Consider the following 22044-nt stretch of genomic DNA (forward strand, 5'->3'; position numbering starts at 1 on the left):
CTTTTCAAATAAACACCTGCGCTGATAGGTTTGTGTTCTTGATACTTTAAACAACTCAAATTTATATCATTGATTGGTTTCAAATATTACTCAAAGTCACAATACATTACAAAAGGACTTCTCTGTTTGTATCTGTAATTTGTAAAACTAACATGAGACTTTTCTGGAAACTGTATGTGACATGGCTCATGATTCGAGCACAATTCGATATGTTTCCCTAGTTTTTCTTCTGTAGTGAAATAATTAAGACATTGATAGCATATGAACTTATTTTTTTTAGACTTACTGAGTTGTTTCGACACTAATCTCGACAAGTTCTTGATATACACATAATGATATTCTATTTTGTCATCAATAGGAGCATTTTTCCCATCATCAATATGGTTATATATATTCTGAATTAGAAGTAAATTGGCATGTCTTCGTGGAATTTTGGATTTGCAGATACGAGATGGAACTACAATGAAATCATCATTTTTAACCATTTGCAGTGAGAAAACATTCACTGAAACATTATTCACATTTCAAACCTCTCTATATCTTTAAGTTTTATAGGAAAATCTATACCATCACAATTAAAAATAGTGCTTGGGTGGGGATATGATGACACTCTATCAGAGTGGGAAGATGCTGGATGTAAGCATGCAGTAATACTCCACAAAAAACAACATTGATCATTGTTTTTGATATTAATGCATACTTTTTGGCCGCAATTTTTTCAGGAAGATTGATGAATGAACTACCTCCATTACCCATTTCCACCTTATTTATATTGACTTCTAATGAAACAATTGATTGAAGAGCAAAACCACTCTCTTTCTCTTGAAATTCTTCAAGTTTTTGTTTAATTCTGTTTAAAGCATTTCTTTCAAACCAATCGTTTAAATCTGTTCCCCCATCAATTGTTGCATTTTGTGTAGAGAAATATTTGAAATCGAGTAGCTCATCATCACCACTTTTTTCAATGAATTGTCAGCAAAATACTAAATTCACTTTAACAATTCCAATACAGCTTATTGTATTTCTAATTCTATATTTGAAAAGATGAAATGCATCATCGAAAAATTCTTCAACGACCGTATGCTTCAAATTGATTATAACCCCAGTTCTTATTCTTGATTCAAATGCTGATTGAACATCCTCCCATGTCACCCGATTACTTCTTACACTTCGTATTCCCTCACCTCTATGCGCATCAAAGGATTTGAGTTGAATTTTGTATCTTTTCAAATGCAAATGGCAGATTGAATGCTGAATTTTGTCCGTGATGAGTATTTTTCATTAAATTTTTCAATAAACGAATATGTTTGTTAATCAAATTGATCCATTTTTTTCTAATCATGATGTCATTTTCGTGAAACAGAAGATTCATTGCATTATGGAATAAATCAATATTACATACCTCCATCTTAACAATTGGACAATCTCAAAGATTTGAACTGGTTTATATTTCGGTATTTCCTTCACCCCAAGGAATTTGATTCCAAACCCAGCTCCACTGAATTCCTTTATGACTTGCTTCAGATGGTCGTTTGCTCGTTTCGGTAGAAATATACACTTTTCTTCCAACTCCAAGGGAATAGATTCCCCGAATATAGTCTTTAGTGATTTTTGCATCAATTATTCGATGGACTTCACCCACTATCAAATCCTTGAGTGATGCAATTGGTTTCTGGTGCTGTGAAAAAGAACCACACTGGTTAATTTTTGTCAGATCCATTGTTATAATTTTTATTGTTTTTATTTTATGCTGAAATTCAAATATTTAAGAATATTTCCATCACTACAAAGTTTGAATACTTACATTGGAAAATGATACTCTTCACAAAAATTTTCACTGAAGAAAAACAATTTCTTATTACTCTGTGGACTACAACAAGCTCTGCGGTATTTCTTTTTTCATCAAAGTCAGAACAACTGATAATTTGAAGACTGAGGTTGGAATGTCCGTCCTATTCAGTCAGTCTGGTAATGACTATGAATATTGGGAGTTTGAGTCAATGGATCGAATTTTTTTTGACAAAACAGAAATTAATCCAGTTGCCACATGGTCCAGTGTTAAAGGACTACTAATGTTCATTCTTTTTTTTTTCATTGCTGTATCCCGTTACCGGGAATAAATCTACAAAAAGAAGAAGAAGAAGAAAAAGAAAAAAAAACAGACTTGTAATTTCTTAGTGCTAGTTGCGACCGTGTGCCCTCCTGTGACTAAAGAGACCCAACCGTGACCTGCAGATCCTTCCACAGTCAGGGCATGGATAGTCTTCTCGATTCTCCATTATAACTGTGTACCAAAGACCTCCACTGTGACCTGTCTAACGCTAGTTGTTCCCAGTTATGATTGGCATTAACTGATTTTAGGGATTGATGTAGTGTATCCTTAAACCGCTTATACTGGCCTCCTGGTTTCCGGGCTCCCTCAGTGAGTTCGCCGTATAGAGCTCCATCTGAGTCGGGCCCTCGTTACTTGAGTCTCAATTTTTGTACAACTCGCGCGCTGCAAGACTTCTGCATTCGAAACTTTGTGGAACCATCTGATGTGCATTATCTGTCTTAGATGGCGTTGCTGCGTCTGTTCAAGCTGTTCAATATGTCGCCTGTAGGGAGTCCAGCTTTCGCTTCCGTAAAGAAGCGTTGGGAGGACAACTACTCTGTAAACAGCTGTCTTAGTCTCCAGATTGAGGTCGTGATTTTGGAACACTCTGTCCTTCAGCTTCCAGAATGCCCGTGATGCCGAATTGATACGGTTGTGTATTTCCGTGTCAAGGTTTGCCCTAGTATTTATGAAGCTTCCCAAGTATTTGAACTGCTCGACCTGTTCTAGAGTTTCATTGTCCAGGCTGATATCTGTTTGAAGGCTTTCTGGCGGACTTACCAGGATTTTGGTCTTGTCAATATTGAGTCTAAGGCCTAAAGCTTCGTATATATGTTTATAGGTGTCCATCATTATCTGTAGATCCTCTGAGCTGCTAGCGATGAGTGCGATGAGGATGAGGATGAGCGATGAGGACTACTAATGAAATCTGCAGACACAGAAGATAAATTATCTAGTAAGTTTATTTTCGGAAGTTATTGCAGAGATGCTTTTCCATATCCAATAAATATTTCTGTATATTTACCTGTGATTTCTATATTTTCAGGCCACGTCATGAATATGGTTACAAATTAATTCTTCATCATTTCCAAGGAAAAGGAAGAATAGAGGCAATTCGACAGAATGGCGTCATAGATAGAAGATGGCTAGGCAGGATAAGTTTTCGGATTTATTTTGCCGACTAACAAGTGCTATTGAAAGCATCCCCAGTCTGGGAATGACAATGGTGGCAATTTTTGCCTATTTCTGTGATGTGGTGTAACGAATAGTATACAGGGTGTCCGGGGAATAACTGTACATACTCTCACCAGAGATGGAGTTGGACTAGCTGGTTACGGATTGACTATAAAAAATTAATTTCTGGATTTCCCAAGAAAACTACAGTATATACATGTTTCAGACATGGGTTGACATGAAAAAAAAAATACTGAATGAAAATTCGTAAAAGAGTGAAATCATGCAAGGGGGGTACTGGAGGTGGTCCTCCTTTGCCACCAAGTATAGAAGCTAGTTATTTGGACAGACAAATCCTATCCATCATTCCTATAGTAACTATTCAATACTCAGGAATCCGAAGAAGTTTCATTCTTGGAAGAAGATCTTTTATATGTAAGTACAGTAAAATAAATGAGAATTTAAATATTTTTTTTGTTTTTTTGCTGCACAAAAATGAGTGATTGTTCAAAAAGAATAAGGACAATCAATATTTTGAAATCAAGAAATACATTCGAATATAAAAACTTTTTTTTTCTCAGGAAGGTCATGAAAGTGTAGCTAAAAAAAACCACATTCCAACACAGGTTGCACTCAGGGAACACCAGTATTGCTCTAATAGCGCCACACAAAATACTGCCCCAACACTCCCCCATACCATAACGAGTACGAAGACTACCAAAAGTCTTTACGAAGAATACCAAAAGTCTTCCTCACACTGAAACTGGTTGGGAGACTTCCCCGACATCAGTACCTAGTACAACATCTGGGCCAATCCTGGTTCAAAGTGAAGCCAGCAGTGGCAGTGGCAAAAAATCTACTGGGACTCCAATACACAAAAAGAGAAGAAGCAACAAAACAAACAGGTTGGAAGAATCCCTGAAAACCAACAGCAGATTCATAGATTTGAATTCTGAGAAATTCAAAAGTGACAAGATTTATCAAAATAAAAAAATTTCGCTGATGGAAAAGATGTTGAAAAATAAAGAAATTTTTGAAAATAGAGTAGCATCTGCATTAGAAAAAATGGCAGATAGTTTAGTGAAAATTGCCTCTGCAAACAGTGCCTATAACCGTCTGTGATATTTTGAAATCATATTAAATATATGTTTCTTTTGAACATTTCACCCTGATTACTATACTTTTCGTTTTTTTCTCGTAGTGTTATTAGATTTTTATTTGTATAAGTTTTTCTTTATTTCAGTCAAGATTTATTTATAATCATTCATTAACTGAAATATGAAGTTATTTTATACTTTTCGTTTGTTTCTCGTAGTGTTATTAGATTTCCAAATATTTGTATAAGTTTTTCTTTATTTCAGTCAAGATTTATTTATAATAATTTATTTACTGCAATATGAAGTTATTTTTTGTTAATTTGAAGCTACACTTTCAATAAATATTTATGAACAAATATTTTGTTTGAATTTCCCTGTCAAGAATAAAGCTGTGGAAAGCAATTAGGGAAACAATATACACAATAATAAGGATAAATTCACATGCATACCACCCGACGATATGAATATCGACAAGTGTTACGATCCGAATTGAGCTAGCCAATTTGTCATCGTCAAGGCCCCCAAATGGAGTACGCTCCACCCACAGATTACAGAGTAGAATAGATCTGACACTCACGTTCTACGGTGAAAAATACAGTTTATCCCGCCCTCAGCGTCCCCATGCGGTTGCCACCCAACTAATCGGGAGAAATTCCGGTATAACAGGAAACTGCAATTGCAAGGCGCGAAATTTAAATTAGCCCATTCACTGCTGTTTTAGACGTCGATAGAATAATATGGATTATTAGGGCGAATTTTAAGGAGGAATAAAACTTCTCATGAAAAATATACATATATTGATATTTCCAGCACAGGATAAACAAATATGGAAATACATAAGCTATAATTATGGCAATGAATATATGAGCAGAGGTAAAATGTCAATAGGGTCACATATCTTCGTAAGACAATAATTATATAATTAACAGTAATAATATTGTTCATAGGAAATGAGGTTGAAATTATGATATGTTCAGAAATCTTCAACATTATCCAAAAAGGACACAATGTTTGTTGGGAGTCGGCAATAGAAATCAAAAACAGCATGCCAAAGCTTAGAATGCATTAATAATTTGGAAAAGAAAAAATTAGTTGCCCAAAGACCTATGTGGATTTTATATTTTCCTGCAGGAAAGATGTCAAAGTCTCTAAACAACGACTTCCTGTTTTATCTTCCTCACAGTTAGATCCCCAGGAATGCACAGACATGAAATTATTAATAACTAAAGTTTTGAATGATGAAATAAAGTGTTCAACATTTGGGTTAGTATTCCTTACTCCATGTGCTCTAATGTACACAAAAAGGTTTTCTAAACAATCTTGATTGAAAGCCCCAATGAGAATATATTTAAAGTGATAATCATTGAATAGTTTTTGATAAGGTAAAGGAATGCTTTCAATTTTGTCACTATATTCTTCAAAGTGGGCACCACAATGGATCTTTTCTTTCAAGGGCAATAAAATGAAATAGTGTTGAAAATTTGTATCGCCTGCTCCCAACAAACATTGTGTTCTGTTTGAATACTAACCGTCTTCTCTAAGAGTTTCGCAGTGGATGTCTAAGCTCTGGATACATTCAACGAATCAAATAACTCATCCAAGAATAGTATAAAGTCAGCAGTGTCGATAGCCTCTCTGGGAAGCTGAAGCGGATGCTTGATTTCTAAAAAGGAAAATAGTAAATTTTTGTATTATTATGTTTGAAAAAAAAACTTACCCCATTGAGAAATGAGCTTCATCATTGACCCCACGGAGTGGCTTGATACCTGACTACACAGTTTGACTTTCATTTCCATTAACACAATTTTCTAAGGGTTTGGTTGGATTGGTTTAAGTATAAACGATTAATGTTATAATTACGTGGTTCTTTGAATCAAACATTTCTTACAAGAAAATCGGGTAAAATCGATTTCCTGATGAGACTGTTGAGTTCAATAAATGGGTATTTTTAATTTACTCTCGTATAAAATCTCGTTTGTAAACAAGAATTTGCATTAAAACATATTGACAATATTGACATTGACACTGTTGGCGTTCACAAATCCAATATGTCAGAATACAGTAATCTGCGGAGAATATGATATATATTTTCGTATGCAGTGCCACATAGCGTTTGATTGCAGAACTAAAAACCGTATTTGGGGTGGGGGTAACGAAGTGTCAAGCCCCTGGCTCCACCGAAGAAAAGCAGATGCTGACCATGGATCCATTCCATGACCATTCGGATCGTAACACTTGTCGATATTCATATAGTCGGGTGGTATGCATCTGAATTTATCCTTATTATTTTATTCATTGCCTCCCCGTTGAGGCGTGATCATCCTTCATTAATATACACAATATTCGTAGTGTGTTATTCAAAAATTACATTTAATATTCCCTCCCCTCCCCTGGAAAACGCGTTGGTGCATATATATGCCATAGTCAACTAGGACTACATCTTCATTCTCTTCTTGTGGTTCAGGTACACCAGCTTCTAGACACATGTTGTATAAAACCACACATGCATTTATGATTAATTGTAGCTGCCACATATGGAGAATAGTGCAAGACACCGAAAACGATTTTTGATAACACCATTGCAGCGATCAATACCACTTCTGACACTTCATTGAATCTTTCTTCGTCAATAGTTTCTGGATCTGAAATAGGTGTCAATAACCACGGTCTTGTGGGATAACCTGCAAAATCAGATATGTTCAGCATTAAAGTGAAATCTCAACACCAATGGAAAAATATTATCTGAATCACCTATAACAAAAAAACTATTGCTAAGATTACGGCGATAGATTCTTTCCAAAGTCTCACCAAATAAAGGAATCATGTGTACTGCCTGGAAATCTGGCATTCACATGCAATATCCTCAATGTATCGCATATCTGTAAGAAATAAATAATTATGAATCATAATTTCTGAAATGATATGAGCCTGGTGGAGAAAAATTATTACCAACTGAACATTAAGGGAATGATAATTTTTCCTATTAACATAGGCTCTTTCTGGCTGCCCTTCATTAAGCACCTTAGGTGATACAAATGCCACATGGGTGCAATCAACAATTCCAAGAAATTGATATTTTTCATAAAAACTCAAAAATAAACAAATAACTACTTATTCTTTGAGTTCATTATTATTTCTTCTTTCTGAACTGAACACCTACCTCTGTCTTATTTTTCCAGTTCAATCATATTTCTTGGAAAGCAAACCCACCGATTAAATATTTGTGGAGTGTTTAGGACATCGCATATTTCAGCGAGTCATACTTGCTTTACTTATTCCGATGAAATGGTTTGACCCAGTTATTTCTTGATAACAACCGGTAGCCATAAATCTCAAAGTTGCCAAAACCTACGAATTATATACTTGATAAAGCTGTCCACAGTTAACAAAGTAGTAGTGATGCTGTTTTCATAGTTAATTTCAGAGTAGCAATAATTTTTAAGTTACCTTGGTCTGTACAGTGAGAGCTGATGCTCTTGAAGGTGCTTGCACATAAAGTTGAACGATATCAATTAGTTCTCTTGTTAGAGCTTTAGTTAGTCAAAACATTTTGACTAATCAAAAGGGTTTCCTTTGGGAAGTACATCAACCACTGTTTGGTATTGTGCATCAGCCTCTTCAATATATCATGTTTGGTAAAAAAATTTTGTTGTGAAGGGTGATCTTGATATGTCCAAACACTCAAAGCAAAAAATTTACACTCACAGCTTACAACAAAAAATCCACTATCACTGATCGATGTGCAATGTACAATGAATCATTGTACTTCTTGCCTGCTAGCCTTCCAATATTTTTTTTGTTGTTCTTCAAATGATACAGCTTCCTCGAAACCATGAAAAAGAGTATATTGAGTGGAATAAACTTCTTTTCACATAATGCAAGATTCTTACAATGGGATAGAATCCCTTAGCATATCCATAATCCATGAAAAATAGAGAGCAGTAGAAACACCTGTGAAGTAGAATCCGTTTAATCATTATACTTGATAGCTTTCCAATATTTTTCGTAATGTTATCCTTCAAATGGTATAGCTTCATTGCGACTATCAAAAGAGTATATTGAGTGGATTAAACTTCTGATCACATAATGATATGCTTACAGCTTACAGTGGGATAGAATCCCTGAGAAACATATCATCCACAATCCTTGATTTTTGAAAAATTGAGAACATTAAGTATCAACTCACTAATCATGTTGCAATATTTCTAGCTACCTCAATTTGTTGCATTTCCTCTTATTATATTCATCCGATTTGAAATTTTGATTTTGATTTTACTATATAAAATATTCTCATCCTTATGAATAAATGTATCAAATGCACATAAGTAAATATCAAGGGTGATTAAAAGAATAAAAAGGAAAAGCTCTTAAGGTAATTTTGTTGAATCCACAAGTGAGCTTGAATTTGCTATTATGCGCATGCGCCAACCCTGTCACTCAGTGCTTTTGTTGCCAGATTGTGCATACATCGTATCTCTAAAATGTTTGGAATCATAGAAAAGAAATAATCTCTTTCTTGATTTGGTAATCGATGCCGTTTTAATTTTTTTTAATTTATTAGCTATTTATGTTGTTCACACAACAATTCGAAAGAAAGAGGAATTGTATGGGTAGGTACATGCTTAGATATATGAAACCATATTAATTGAACACATTATTAATGTTATTTAGTGTATTATTTCATGAAGCATTTGAGATCTTCATTTCAATCATTCCCTTATCGAGTAAAGAAAATTTTAACATTGGCATTTCTCAGTTGATAGAGGTAAATTATCAAATTTTTTTCACCTACCATAATTTTAAAATTTTCAGACCGAAATTTTTTCAAAACTCATTTTTTTCGGCAAATCACAACATAACTATATCTATAAAGATATTTTTTCAAATATAAGCAGTATAATCATCTCCTTGTGCTAATAAAACTGATCAACTTTTTGGAATGTACTCTTTCATTGAGAATTGTCAAATATGTACATGGAAGAGAAAAAGATTAAAACATGAATAGCGAAAATTTTTTTAAATTTTTTCTTGGTTCGTCAAGCTTATGAAGGAAAGAACCAAGCAAGAAAACCTTCACTCAAGTAAAAAAAAATTTCACTCAAGAGCTCTTTCCAATTTACAAATAAAATATACAATGTTATTATAATTTAGTTTTAGAAAGGATATAAATCAATTGTGCTCTATTTACAATGAAGTATTTTCGGAAAATTGATTTGTAGCATTCTCTTCCATTCCACAAACATCCTGGTTTCTGTGAAGAACTATCTGTCACCAAGCTTGTTGTCATCACCTGTTCCAGAAATTTTTTTTATACTGAGGCCTTTTCAAAGAAGTTCCCATATTTGTTATCTGAACTGAGAAATAATAAAAAACGAGGTGAAAAAACTTACAAGATGCATGAATATGATATTTGAAAATATTTGTCAGTACCTAATGCTACCTGAAATGAAAACAAATCAAGACATATATCCAAGCATTTCCTTTCCCATTGTATAAGGGTGTCTGCGGAGTAGTATCCATATCATCATCTACTAAAATTGAAAGAAATGTGGTCCTATCTTGATGGAGGAAAAATGTACCTAATAACATAAAAATAAATCTAGTCTCATCTTGAGGAAGAGGAAACATATATATACATAAAACAAATAATTTATAAAGGGAAAGAGAATCACATTAACAATCTAATGACAGTAATGTTACCTGAAATGAAAACAAATCAAGCCATATATCCAAGCCTTTCCCATTTCATAAGGGTGTCTGCGGAGTAGTATCCATATCATCATCTACTAAAATTGAAAGAAATGTGGTCCTATCTTGATGGAGGAAAAATGTACCTAATAACATAAAAATAAATCTAGTCTCATCTTGAGGAAGAGGAAACATATAAATACAAAAAGACAAATAATTTACATAGGGAACGAAAATCACATTAACAATCTAATGAACTAATGTAAATACAATTACAGGAGCTACAGGAACAGAAATTACTCTCAATGTTACATAAGGGATAAGTCAAAGTCAACTATATACTAAATACATAATACAAGTAAACAATACAACTAAAAACTAAAAGGGAAGAATCAAGTCCTATCTTGAGGGAGGGAATAGCACAAATACACAATACAACTAAAAACTACAAGGGAAGAATCAAGTCCTATCTTGAGGAAGGGTATAGCACATAAATACATAATACAAGTAAACAATACAACTAAAAACTATAAGGGTAGAATCAAGTCCTATCTTGAGGGAGGGAATAGCACATAAATACATAATACAAGTAAACAATACAACTAAAAACTATAAGGGAAGAATCAAGTCCTATTTTGAGGGAGGGAATAACACAAATACACAATACAACTAAACACTATAAGGGACAAATCAAGTCCTATCTTGAGGGGGGAATAACACATAAATACACAATAAATATTACCGACTAATCCTTTTTTTTAATAGTTCGATATACTCACTGAGTAGCTGATTTTTTAACACTTTTTGTTCAAGTCTTTTTCTAGCTATTTCCAATTTCTCCGCTTCCCTCTGTTCTCTTCTGCTATAAAATGACTTGAGATCATTTTTTAGCTCTACCAGAATATCGTTCCTTTTCTAGTAGGAGCAGCTGGGAACACGCTTAGTTCTAGAAGTTTCAGCCGATTGTGGGACAGTTGGTTGGGAAGTAGAAGGCTGATCGATAACCACTTTCCCTTCTTCTTCAATTGAGAGGCAGGGGACTGAATCAAGATCACCATACTGTGGAGGTGGTTCGGTGAATATTGATTCACTGGAAAGTAGGACGATTGGCCTCATATTCCTTTTTTTGTGGAATATATCATCCATTTCATTCTCAAATTGAAACGTCCTACTTCTCCCCCTGCCTGTTGCATTATTGTGATCAACAACCTTCTTATAGCACTTCTCCTGGACTTTAAATCTGTTTTCGCACTTGCTGCCGGATATTGTAATTTTGAAATGATTACTCATTTCCTGGCCAACCAACTCCCACAACTTCTTCATCGACTTCACTTCATAGGTACATACTTTTTTTTTTGTAAATTTCATAGAGCTCAAGCAGTTTGAGGGTCCTTTCTCTATTGAAATATTTTTCATCAGATCTATCGAGGAGTAGGAAATGATTCATACTGAAATCTGAATAATAAAAAATGTAGTTATTTAAGTTAGTATATATATATATACAAAAGAACAAGATATTTACAACAAAAAAGTAACAAAAGAATTTCGACAATACAATTCGGACAAAAGAATGGAGGGTTTTCACAAAATATTTAGAACAATGGATGGCAAAAGACCTTTGAGGATTTTGTACAAAATAACCACAGATAATAGATGAGATTGAGATTTAAATCTTTTTTATATTTTACGCGCCATAGGTTTTATTCGGGTTCGAATTTCGAATCCTTTGCGCAGTTCTAGAACCATTCTCGGACTGTCCGAAAGTCGAACCCGAATACAGCTGAAATATGACTTTTTTTTTGCGTTCGGGTTTTCATGAAATGAGAACCATCCTCGGACAGTTCTAGGATTCGAAACTAGTGCGCAACAGTTCTGCGCAGTTCTAGAACAATTCTTGAACTGTCCGAAATCCGAACCCGAATACGACTAATATGGAATTCCCAGTAGCATTTCTGATAAGTAATCGTATAGATCAAACGATCCAGAAAATATATTTCAGGTCATTAAAAGCAAGAGTCCCTAAGGTGCAAATACATTATGACAGATTATGACATAAAATATTGTAATGCTTGATGCGAAGCAATGTTGAAAAGCCAAGACGCTTACTCTGCACTTGGCATGTCATCAAAACTGGAATATTCAAGGCAGGAATAAATTGAAGAAACCGGATAATAAGAAAGAAATGAAACTAAGAATGAGAAATATCTTGAAAGAGACCAGTATTTCAAAATTTCTAGAATTGAAAGATGGATATTTTAAATATCTTGAAGAAGAAAATGAACTGGATTTCTTGAAATACTTACAGAAGTAAATTACCATATAGTCAGTATGGTCAAAATCATTTCATTTCTTTATTTTCAGTCATTATTTCCAGTGCAATGAACGAATTATGATGTGGGCCCACTGCCACAGAATGAATGTACGAATAAATACCAATATGGCTATTGAGAGCCTGCATAACTACTTAAATATAATAAAATGAAGGGACATCAAAATTTACGGTACGGTAATATATATAAACTACTCTTTTCACTTGACAACCTATCAATTCTAGAATCGAGAAGTTATTAGACTTATTAGAAGACCTTGTTAATGAAAAAATTTGGAAAAGAGTCATCGAGTCTGAAAGGCCAAATGTTAATTCCTACCAATCTAGAGTTAATAGAGAGGATCATATAAAGGCAGAAAAAGAAGTTTTTATTAGTAATTTTTCATAAGCTTTATTGAACAACGGTTACAAAATCATCGACACAACTGTCTAACTACTGACGCTAACCTATATGTTGGGCGCGTCCCCCAGTTCGCGCCAAATCCACTTGGAACATAGAGTTGTATAAGAGGTGTTTTGACCTACTGTCGTATGTCATATGCTTAATCTAACAGTTCGGGCATTCTGACCATATGATCGCCTCGATCATACAGGCTTTCACAACGGAATCCTTATCATAACACTTCGCATCATCACTCTTTGTCACACTACACTTCACCTGACATAATAGGTAGGTGTTACATAAATGTCATAACATAATATTAACATAATATTTTCACAATTGTTACATAATACATAATCTTCATAAATGTTGTAATACATAAGCAATATTTAAGGGTCATAACGTTACCTCATAAGCATAATACCACTCCATAATTATACATAGTCATAATCCTAAATTATAGACACATAACTGCATAATTTCAATAGTTCATAATATCATTAATATATATACTAATCTTAAGTCAATAAATATTTTATCAATTTCAATTAGTTTTATTCCGAAAAATTTTGCTCTTCTGAGTCTTGGTCCTGTACCCACGGTGTCAATGATACCGTGATAAGGAATTTGTGTCACCTGGAAACCGTCAACATCCCTTAAGATATACCTTTCACTAAGCAATACCTTTTATACCTCATATGGACCCTTGAAGCGAGGTAATAGCTTCTTACATACACCGGCAGTTGAGACGTGATTCGTAATTACTACTTTGTCCCCTACTTTGTACTTTCTTGGTTTCTTATGCATTTTATCAAAGCGTTGATTACTGTACTCTTGAACTTTGTTAATGTTTTCATGAGCAATTTGTCTAATTGAATCGAGTTTTACAGGGTAAAAGGAGTCTGGATTAATTAGTTCAAGCATTGAGCTAATAGAATCCTCCAGAAATCCTCTCTGTGGGACTCCGAACAACTTGGCAGGAGATTCGCAGGTACTCTCGCATACGGTATTATTAATAGCAAATTCGACATCCCTTAATATCTTATTCCACGCTTCGGCATTTTCGGATAGTTTGGCAATCATGGGACGCTCGGTCTGAAACAAAAAGTACACATTGGTTCATTCACATAATATGAAGAAAAAAACGATTCAACACGTTTTAGAACGCACCTCCTAGATCTGAATGAAAAGGATTCGTATTCGTATAATATGAAAGAAAAAAACGATTCAACACGTTATAGAACGCAACGACTAGATCTGAATGAACAGATTCGTATTCGGTGACAACGCTTAATGCGATTGCAAAATATCCAGCACGTTGTCGATCGAAACGCTCGGTCTTAAACAGAAAGTACACATTGGTTCCTTCACATAATATGAAGAAGAAAAAAAAACGATTCACCACGTTATTGAACGCAACTCCTAGATCTGAATAAAAAGGATTCGTATTCGTATAATATGAAGAAAAAAAAACTATTCAACACGTTATTGAACGCAACGACTAGAACTGAATGAAAATAATTCGTATTCGGTGACAACGCTTAATGCGATTGCAAAATATCCAGCACGTTGTCGATCGAAACGCTCGGTCTTAAACAGAAAGTACACATTGGTTCCTTCACATAATATGAAGAAAAAAAAACGATTCACCACGTTATTGAACGCAACTCCTAGATCTGAATAAAAAGGATTCGTATTCGTATAATATGAAAAAAAAAAAAAAACGATTCAACACGTTATAGAACGCAACGACTAGATCTGAATGAACAGATTCGTATTCGGTGACAACGCTTAATGCGATTGCAAAATATCCAGCACGTTGTCGATCGAAACGCTCGGTCTTAAACAGAAAGTACACATTGGTTCCTTCACATAATATGAAGAAAAAAAAAACGATTCACCACGTTATTGAATGAAAAATCATTTCATCAAACACACTTTTTCCAATAAAATGTTTCATTACTTTAAGTGAAACTTCTTCACGGTTAATTTTTTTTATTTGAATATGATTGGCTTCTTAAAAATTTTTCTGCATTGCAATGACTCCATTACTTGGGTAACTCAAACCACCCTTTGATTTTGTTGCAATCAAGGAGTTTAGGAAATCCTCCTTAACTCCAAATAACTGTGCAACACACGGTTCATATTTCAGTTTCTGTCCAATTTTAAAAGAAACAAAACCAGCAATATAAACAATCACAGCTTGTACATAGGGAGACAATGAGTCATAAGTGAATGCATAATTGTGATCATGCAAGAAATTGGTAATGGCAGTATCTTCTTTACTTTCATCATCCGCAGATCGATTTCCTAATGATTCATTTATGATTTGCAAAGGAGACTTTTTTTGGAACTTACGTTCAAAATGTTTATTTCTTCAAGGGGTACACAATTTCCAGCACCACCTTCTCTCACTTCTGCATGAACTAAAATTTTTTTGTAGGCAGCAGTGAACTGTCTGCAGTTTGGATTGTTATTGTGTCCCCCTTGTGATCTAATTGTTCCAAAAAACAACTCTATGTGATCTTGGTTCAGTTTGTATGTAGGAATAAATTTCAAATATCCTTTGGAAATATATTCCTCATACAAAGCCAGTTTTTCTTTGAGATTTCAGAAGGGAAGTTCCATCAAATAACTTTAAATTCATTACATACTGGCAAACCTGATTGTAAAACAATTTTATACTATTAATATTTTTTTCACAGATTGCCTGCTTGAAACCAAAATCAGAAACCTTATGTGAATTCAAAATAACGAAAACATTGTTGATTAATAAAATGAATTCAGCAGTTGCGTCACAATTTTGAAATTCCTCCAAATTCAAAGTATTTTTACAGAAATATAAAGCCTCAGACACAGATCTGCTCAGCAACTGAGTGGCCAGTTTGACTTTCATTTTCTGTCTGAAAAAACTTATATGCTGATTTCTGATTTTGGTTCCAAGATGAAGTCCCTCCCTATTTTGCAAATCATTAAGTTTTTTAAGGAATTCAAAATCAACTACGTCACCATTCATGTCTATGAATTTTTTTTTCTCGCCAAAACAATTTCTTATTAGTTTTAGCATGTGTACAGGATCAGGATACAAGAAATATTTTTGATTGCGAAAAGAAAAATCTGCCTTTATATCAGTGGCTCGAAAAGGACAGCCCAATAATGTACACATACTAAAATTAGCTGCACATCCATCAAATGTGATATTACTGACTGTTACTCCCACTTCCATTAACAGAGTGAGTGCCTGTTTCAAGAGGGATGTTTTCTGCTGACTATTTAAACCTGCAGTAAAAAAATAGCCAATTGGAAGCTTCCAGGCTTCATTTATACACACTATAATAAAAACAAGTGCTTCAGTAGCTAAATCCATAGAGTCCCCTTGTATGCCGCTACCGAAATCGAGATAGCCATAATATTGACCTCCAGTATATTCCAAATGTTTTCGAATAGCAATCTCATCAAAAACCAAAGAGCAAATAATTTTTTTTCCTTCATTATTCTCCATTTTTAATTTCAAAAAATTGAATGCTTCAGTAGTGAAGCCTGGTTTTGCTTCAACTGACGAGTATCACTTTGACAGTGTTTTAGGATGAGGTAGGCAATTCTCAAACTTCTGGCGTACATAGCAATATGTTTTAGGTGAGAAAAAGTGTAAAGTGACTGCAAAAGCACGAAGTGATTGTTCGAAAGATTTTTTCACACTTTCATGTTGAGATTTTCTCAGAAGCCTTTGCACAAAAACTTTGTTGTCTCCAAATTGGTCCATTATTAAATTACTGTGTTCGTCCAGTAGTAGATTTTCATTTTTCAATTCTACTACCATGGCTTTGAGTGACGATATTCGTTTTTTCTGGCGCCAAAATATTTTTTGCAATTGACGAATTTTTCGGTTTTTCAGTTGGTTCACTTTCTCCAAACTGTTTATCTTCCTCTTCAAATTTCTGAGACGAGGCGTTTCTTTTTCATCTTCATCTTCAATAGAAGATAAACCTAAAGTAGGAGAAGAAAATCTCTTTCCAGAAGAAGGTCCAGGTTCTTGTGTCTCTAGGCCGAATGTTCTCATCTATAAAAAGTTTTTTGCTCATCATTATCAATAGTACTATGGCTATACACACCGGTAGTACGCCCCTTTGTCATATATGCGTCTCTAGCATGGTGGACAAAGACCGAAGAGGTCACCACACGCAACCGTTTGCAGAAACTGCAAGGGCTGGCCGTGTCGATGTTACAGGGGATATGCTCACAGACCCTACAGCGGTGCTTAAGGTCATACTTGATCTGCCTCCCTCACATATACACGTGAGGAAATGCAGCCTGCTGGAAGGAATAAGAATATCCCAGAGCGGGAAGCTCCTACCTGGAAACTGGGTTGGACATGAGGATATTGAATCAACTGGACTCAAACCTCTTGACAAAACCATTTTGAAAAGCCCTTTCAAAAGGTCATAGCTGCCGTCTTAGTGCAACAAGCTTCGTAAATCGTTTAGGCAAACAGTCATCCATATGGGTTACTGATGGATCAAAAACAGAGAGGGGCACCGGTTTTGGGATATATGGACCCAAAATGAGGATCTCTAAAGCCCTGGGTTGTGAGCCCTCTATTCTACAGACCGACACAATGGCTGTTATTTACATTACCACGGACAGCCAGGCCACGCCTTGGTCCATGGTATCACCCTGCCAGGGATCTCTGTTGACATGAAAGTGCCGTAACACCATAAAGCAACTGGCCAAAGGCAACAAAGTAACTCTTCTATGGGTACCAGGGCACTGTGGTGTTGAAGGAAATGAAAGAGCCGATGAACTTGCAAAATGTTCATCGAGATTGACACCTGCTGGACCTGAAGCTGTCACGAGCTGAGCTTCGGGTGATGGTGGGACTGTTGACAGGGCACTGTCGGAAGAAAAACACCCTTTGTACTGCATAGCAAAGTCAACAGATGAGAATTGTAGGCTCTGTGGATCAGAAGTAGAAACAGCTGAACACATATTATGTAAGTGTACAGAACTGGCTGGCCTAAGAACCATTCATATGGGAAAACCAGCTCTGGTTACCCAAGAGGTAACGGCCAAGGCCCCTAAGAAAGTCTTCGGTTTTATTAACACCATTCTAAAGACCTCCTTAGGTTTCCATGAATGAGTAGGGTAGTGAACCAAAGATCTATGTGGTCGCAGTTCCCGGAAGGCCAACTGAGCCATAACGACCCCAGTTCAAGAAATAATAACAGTCCTTACCAACAATTCATCACTTACATATTTCACACGGGGAGCTTCTATAGTTGGAAATGCATTGGGAAATAATCTAATAACAGATTGTGAAGATCTGTTGAAACATTCTTCCTTGAAGTGCTTGGAGCACAATAAGCTCCTGTTGTTAGGAGTAAACCCAGGCTTATTAACAAAACTCACATTAACACATTAACAAAATATTCTTGAAAATTGAATCTACCAAACCCAGTTTGTTCAATTGAAATCCTTATTATCTAATGTCAACTACGCCCATGGTTTGTTCACGATAACGTCAAAATACATGAACAGGAATACCATTTTAATATTCAAAAAAGACGTTAATACAGTATGAATAAAACCTACCTGTGAAATGTTACACCGGAATTGTTTTTCTTTGGTGTTTTTGAATAGCCACAAGCTACACAACTGACCATTTTCTGGAAAAAAATCCTTACCACAAAAATATCTTATTTTAATAATTTCTTTAGGTAAAATAGTTCAGAATTCACTTCACAACTTAATTTCACTCAACTCAACAATTTGATATGAATTTGATAAAAGCTTCACGTTTGACACCTATATCAAAACAAAACAATGAGTCATAATTTGGTGCACTTCGGTCTCACTTCCTGTCCTTGTATTCGCGTGGAAAGGCTCCTTCCTGTTGTTCTATGTTCTAAGGAAAAAACACATTGGTTCGTTCACATAATATGAAGGCAAAAAAAAAGATTCAGCACGTTATAGAACGCAACTCCGAGATCTGAATGAAAAGGCTTCGTATTCGTATAATATAAAGGAAAAAAACGATTCAACACGTTATAGAACGCAACGACTAGATCTGAATGAACAGATTCGTATTCGGTGACAACGCTTAATGCGATTGAAAAATTTTCAGCACGTTGTCGATCACAACGATCGGTCTGAAACAGAAAGTAAACATTGTTTCGTTCACATAATATGAAGAAAAAAAAACGATTCAACACGTTATAGAACGCAACTCCAAGATCTGAATAAACAGATTCGTATTCGGTGACAACGCTTAATGCGATTGAAAAATATTCAGCACGTTGTCGATGACAACGCTCGGTCTGAAACAGAAAGTAAACATTGGTTCGTTCACATAATATGAAGAAAAAAAAAACGATTCAACACGTTATAGAACGCAACGACTAGATCTGAATGAAAATAATTCGTAATCGGTGACAACGCTTAATGCGATTGAAAAATATTCAGCACGTTGTCGATCACAACGCTCGGTCTGAAACAGAAAGTACACATTGGTTCGTTCACATAATATGAAGAAAAAAGATTCAACACGTTATAGAACGCAACTCCTAGATCTGAATGAAAAGGATTCGTATTCGTTAATATAAAGGAAAAAAACGATTCAACACGTCATAGAACGCAACGACTAGATCTGAATGAACAGGATTCGTATTCGTATAATATGAAGAAAAAAACGATTCAACACGTTATAGAACGCAACTCCTAGATCTGAATAAGAAGGATTCGAATTCGTATAATATGAAGGAAAAAAACGATTCAACACGTTATAGAACGAAACGAATAGATCTGAATAAAAAGGATTCGTATTCGTATAATATGAAGGAAAAAAAAACGATTCAACACGTTTTAGAACGCAACGACTAGATCTGAATGAAAAGGATTCGTATTCGTATAATATGAAGAAAAAAAAACGATTCAACACCTTATTGAACGCAACGACTAGAACTGAATGAAAATAATTCGTATTCGGTGACAACGCTTAATGCGATTGAAAAATATCCAGCACGTTGTCGATCGAAACGCTCGGTCTGAAACAGAAAGTACACATTGGTTCGTTCACATAATGAGGAAAAAAAAAAGATTCAGCACGTTATAGAACGCAACTCCTAGATCTGCCGGGCGATTCTGTAAGCCCAAAGCGAAACGATATCGGAGCGAAGCGATCATTTTCGTCGGGTTGGTATTCTGTAAGAGCATTCGACAAGCATCGTGACAGCCGAAAGAGAAACTCGAAGTCCAAGCGAAACGAAGAGTTTTGGAACGCGTTATGATAACGTTCACGATGTAGGCTGTTATAGGCGTTTTCGGAAACTTACTCAGGGTTACTAACTCGATCCATTGAGGTCACGTGACGGATCTTCTCGGATCACTGACCCGGTTCTAAGTTCACGAACTTATCAGGTTAGGATTTGGAAGTGTAAGAATAAGAATAACATAACCAAACATTTTCACAGTGTCTGCATAGGCAGATCATTTCTGTTCCTAGTTAATTTCTCCAGCTTATTCTCTAGCTTTGGTCGAATTGTTTGTGATATCTTATAATTTGTGACGTGCCCTTCAAGTGATCAATTTATATTAGTGTTCTGCAGTGATCAATATCAAAATTATGAGCAAAAGGAAAATTGCAGCTATAGTGGCATTAGCCTTTGATTCATTTTTTGATGATGATGAAGTGGAGGAGGAAATAACATGTGTTATGTTATCTTCGAGAATGATTGAGAAGCCTGTAGCTAAGCGCAGAAGGATCTGCATTCAAAATTATGAAGAAAATGTTCTACATTATTCTCCATCAGGTAGAATGGTTGCATTATTCTTCTATATATTATTATATATAATTATTTTCCTGAAAGTATCTCAAATTTGTATTTATTATAGAATTCCAAGGTCATTTTCGATTAGAAAGGAGGTCAGTTCAGGATATTCTGGAAAAAATTGGGGAAAAAGTATATAGGGCAACTTCACTAGGTGGTAGACCATCCTGTCCCCAAAAACAGCTACTCCTAACAATATGTATGCTAGCTAATCAAGAAGTCTATAGGTAAGTTTTTTTATTTTCATTAGGAGATATTAAATCAGCCATCTATGGATTCGAGTAGATTTGTCTCTAAAGTGGTATTAAATAGTATTAATTCACATGAATTAACTTGATAGTTTTATTTGGTTAGGAATCATGCTTATTGCTACAATAAGAATATTTTGATATTGCTAATATAACAGTATTGGTCCATACATTTTCGCAGGTCAGTAGCAGATAGATTCAATGTTTCATTGAGTACAGCCTGGGAATATTTCCAAAGAGTTGTAAGTGTGCTGGTGGAAGTATCTTCAATATACATCAAATGGCCTGAATCATATGAAAATATAACTAGAAAATTCAAGAAGAGAGGAGGAATTGATGGTGTGATGAGGGCAATAGATGGAACCCATATTTCTATTGCAACTCCTTCGTACATGTCTAATAAGTACTTGAATAGGAAACAATACCACTCTATTGTTTTACAAGGTGTTTGTGATGCCTCATACATATTCACAGACTGTTTTGCAGGTAATTTTGGAATATATTTACTTTTTCTTAATCGCTTCTTCAAAATCATTGTATGTATATAGTCACACATAATCCAATTCAATCACAAAAATTTTGTTCAAGGATGTCCAGGAAGTGTGCATGATGCTCGTGTATATAGGATGTCTCCATTATTCACACAAACAATGCCGAATATAACGAGAGATTACCATTTATTGGGTGATTCAGCATACCCTAATGCCACCAATCTCATAACCCCATATAGAGATAATGGGCATTTAACGCGACAACAGAGGCACTTTAATTATCTACATTCAGCAACTCGTGTTCATATTGAACAGTCGTTCGCCGTTCGGGCTGCTGAAAGGAAGATTCAGAATTTTTAAATTTGTTAATATTTATAAAACTGAAACAATTCCTAATATTATAATTGCGTGTTGTGTTTTACACAATATATGCACGCAAAACAAAGGTAAGGATATAGATATTAATCTTGATGAGTTAGATAGTGGACAAATAATTGATGAGATTGTTCCAGAAGACTCTGCATCACATAACAAAAGAGATACAATCTGTAGACAAATAGCCACATAAATTTTTTCAAGCCACTATTTTGTTTCCATATCACTTACAACCTAGAAACCCTCTGCGCCTTAAATTATGTAGTCAATGGAAAAAATTAAAACTCATTTATTGAAAAAAAATTTAAAAATATGAAATGTCACAAAATTGAAACTCTAAAAA

At 35.0% G+C, this 22044-nt stretch overlaps 2 long non-coding RNA genes across 2 annotated transcripts; one reads left to right on the plus strand and one right to left on the minus strand.

Annotated features, from left to right (window-relative positions):
- Positions 1–2872: 2872 nt before the first annotated feature.
- On the plus strand, positions 2873–4691 carry LOC123308119. The gene is made up of 3 exons (XR_006537053.1): positions 2873–3050; positions 3141–3703; positions 3850–4691. It is a non-coding gene; the product is annotated as an uncharacterized LOC123308119 (long non-coding RNA).
- A 4672-nt stretch (positions 4692–9363) lies between these two features.
- LOC123308122 lies at positions 9364–10255 on the minus strand. Its single transcript, XR_006537057.1, has 2 exons — positions 10066–10255; positions 9364–9944 (listed from the first exon to the last, which is right to left on the minus strand). It is a non-coding gene; the product is annotated as an uncharacterized LOC123308122 (long non-coding RNA).
- Positions 10256–22044: the final 11789 nt, after the last annotated feature.

Source organism: Coccinella septempunctata, chromosome 2 (assembly GCF_907165205.1).
Source record: "Coccinella septempunctata chromosome 2, icCocSept1.1, whole genome shotgun sequence".
NCBI classification, from domain to species: domain Eukaryota; kingdom Metazoa; phylum Arthropoda; class Insecta; order Coleoptera; family Coccinellidae; genus Coccinella; species Coccinella septempunctata.